The sequence below is a fragment of the Berghia stephanieae genome, chromosome 1 (genome assembly GCF_034508935.2).
Source record: "Berghia stephanieae isolate SIO BIC M18660-M18661 chromosome 1, UCSD_Bste_1.3, whole genome shotgun sequence".
NCBI lineage: Eukaryota > Metazoa > Mollusca > Gastropoda > Nudibranchia > Aeolidiidae > Berghia > Berghia stephanieae.
In genome coordinates this window covers 85,068,600-85,072,212 of record NC_088360.1, presented here as the reverse complement: position 1 = coordinate 85,072,212, position 3,613 = coordinate 85,068,600, and the positions used below count along the sequence as shown (strand labels likewise).

Below are 3,613 nucleotides of genomic sequence, written 5' to 3'. Positions count from 1 at the left end.
TTGGTCAGAAAAGTTTTACTTCATAAATTGACGGGTAAGGATAACCTCCATTTTGTCAACCAAAAAAAAAAAAATAAAAATAAAAATAAAAATTAAAATAAAAAAAAATAAATTAAAAAAAATACCCATAAGACTTCGACGAAATCTAAGGTTTAAGGTTAAAAAACGTGTTCACAGTCTCAAATTGCCAATTTATGAGGTCCAAAATGAGAAGAAAGTTTGGTTTCTTCTTTTTTATTGGGGGTGGGGGGTGGGGAGCTTGCAATTGTGCCGTTCTACGTGTTTAGAGTTGCTGTTGGATTGAGACCCCTTGTAAAGAGCTTTGAGCACGTTTAGTGGATATTGCTCTATATAAATGTTCAAGTTAATTAAGAATAAAGGGTTTTGGGAGAGCTTGTTAATGCAATTCTTATTGTACTAATGTCATATTTGGATACGCGTTCACATATTGTATTTCTGTGCCATGTTGTTGTACTGATGCTAATAACATGGGCCTATAGATAGTTCCATTTCCAGCCACATATCAATCGCATTGCCCGTCAGTCATTCATTCATTCATCGATATTGTATCATTGTCGACACCGTAAACAGGAAGGTAACTTTGAAAATCTACCGCCTATCATTTTCCATGTTAATTATGTCATGAATGTACTTGGCAAACTTGATTCAATATAATATTCACTTTTGTATGTTGTCTTGCGGTATTATAATCCTACAGAGGTCAGCGTAACAAAAACGAATAGAATATTATTAACGACACTTCCAATGAGATTGGAACCAGTTTTTTTGTCATCACACTACCCCCCCCCCCCTCCCCTTGTTAGTTGATATGCGTGAGATTTCCGTTCCGTTTCTGGAGCCCTATTTTTCTTATGCCACTAACACCCGCACCACAATCGTATGAATTTGTTGGGTTTTTTTTTTTATCTAACGACGTTGCATATCAGTTCAAAAACAACAACAAAAGCCAAAAACAAAGTTCAAACAAACAAAATGAGAATAATAATTAGTTAAGCATCATCATTTCGTAAACCGAAATGAAATGGCATATTTTTGTAAAGAAGTCCATTAACATTCTTGACAACCTTGGATTAAATGGTGTGATCATTTATGGCATTAGGTCTGTTCCTAATAATTTAACAATAAATGTAAATTGTCTTTCGCACAACCCCGAATAAACAACTTCGACCAAACCACTATGCAGCATTTGTACTTTTTATCTATCTCGTGAGTGCCTTTTTTTGATACTTAAATACCGATAAGTAATTCGATATTAACGCTTTACTTTATGGCAATAGAGAGTGTCGATGTGACATATATTTTTAATAAAACCAATAGTATCGGCTTAAAATTGTATGTTAGTGACAACTTAGAGAGCAGGTACTGGTATAAGATAAAGATATGAAAAGTATGTGTGAATCTGTGTCAGAAAAAGCAAGCAAGAAAACTACAAGAAAAAAAATCTCAAAATCAGGATCCCCAGTTAAAGCAGACTAATTTTTGGAGAGTTATTTTTTCTTGTATTTCTAATTATGGCTTTGTCTGTCAGTGTTTTGTACACACTTTTCAGAATATTGTATGTCATAGAATTGTTCAACAAGACCGTAAAGGTAGTTCACATAAACAAGGAAGGGATAATTTGACATGTTAAGTCGGGTCATCTTTAAGATAAGGTGGCACGAAAATCCCTTGCAAATATCTACTAATTCCAAAGACAATTCATTTCAGTTATGAGGGGGGTCCTTATGAAATTCTATGGATTTTAATTTAACCAAAGAATGTCACATATTGATTTATTGATCAACATCATGTCACTGATATTGATGACCTCAACATATATATTTCCGCTTAGAATCGGTTGTTCTAAAACGAAAATAGTGAATATAGATATATGTAATACTGGGGTAGGGGACGGATTAGGGGTAAAATTTGCTTTATAAAAAGTTGTGACAGCGGACAACATAATATTCTCCTGGTGGACCATTTCTACTTACTTATTTGACAAAATGTTTGTCCTTTTCGATGTCCAAAAAATCGATGTCATATTTCATCATCTCACTTGCAATTAATTTTGATAATGGTGATGATGATCATGATAAAAATAAGGATGATGATGATAATAGTAATGACATTAATGATGAGGATGTTCTACTAATACTACTACTGCTAATACTACTTCTACTACTACTACTACTACTACTACTACTACTACTACTACTACTACTACTACTACTACTACTACAACTACTACTGCTAGTACTACTACTACTACTACTACTACTACTACTACTACTACTACTACTACTACATACTATTACCACCACTACTTCTAATAATAATAATAATAATAATAATAATAATAATAATAATAATAATAATAATAATATTGATGATGATGACGACGATGATGATGATGCTGATGATGATGATTATAATGATGATGATGATGATGATGATAATAGTGATAACGATGATGAGTATGATAAAAATGATAAAATTATTAGTAAAAATGATGATGATGATGATGATGATGATGATGATGATGATGATAATGATGACGATGATGATGATGATGATATTAATGATACTACTACTACTACTACTACTACTACTACTACTACTACTACTACTACTACTACTACTACTACTACTACTACTGCTACTAAAAATTATAATAACGACGATCATAAAAGAAATTAGAACAATAATAATAATAATAATAATAATAATAATAATAATAATAATAATAATAATAATAATAATAATAATAATAATATAATAATAATAATAATAATAATAATAATAATAATAATAATAATAATAATAATACAATAATAATAATAATAATAATTAAATAATAATAATAATAATAATAATAATAATAATAATAATAATAATAATTAATATATAATAATAATAATAATAATAATATAATAATAATAATAATAATAATAATAATAATAATAATAATAATAATAATAATAATAATAATAATATATAATAATAATAATAAGAAGAAGAAGAAGAAGAAGAAGAAGAAGAAGAAGAAGAAGCAAATTGTCAAATATTGCATGAAGGAAAATATAAATATGAACATGACCTCATTTTATGAATTATTTAAAGGGAAAAAAAAAAGATTTACATTGTTCAAGTTGGTTTATAAAAATCCACAAGATTCTAGAATCAACGTATATTTTCCAATATCAATACATCCAAAAAACGAAGACTTAGAAAAGTATTCACAAAGAGCCAATCCCAATCTGAAACCGAAAGACGTGAAAATTCAGTGCAGAATAAATGAAGGCCTTAGTGCCACTACAACTTATAGTAAACTACCACCCTCTCCTGTGTCAATACCTTCCGTTGGGAGGAACGGTACCGGGGGGTTGCTTATCTGCCTTTTGCTTTGTCAACCTTTGACAATTTTGGGAGTAAAAAAAAAAAAAAAAGTTGGGTTCCAGTTCCACTACCGTTTGCCAAACCGTACCAATCGAACGGGGGCTGTATCTAATCAATAGAATCGATCTAGCGAGGAGCTTCGATAATGTTGATAGAACAGCTCAAACTATTCACCAATAAGCCACCAGTCCCTTCAATAATATGTGATCAGCCC

The 3,613-nt window shown here is 30.3% G+C and overlaps 1 protein-coding gene across 1 annotated transcript in view; it reads right to left on the bottom strand.

Annotated features, from left to right (window-relative positions):
• The window catches only part of LOC144959735 (uncharacterized), a 41,866-nt gene extending 38,458 nt beyond the window's left edge, over positions 1–3,408 (bottom strand). Inside the window, exon 1 of the mRNA XM_078892435.1 lies at positions 3,143–3,408. The gene's annotated coding sequence lies outside the window, so the exon portion shown is untranslated. The remainder of the gene's footprint in view (positions 1–3,142) is intronic.
• Between the last annotated feature and the right edge of the window lie 205 nt (positions 3,409–3,613).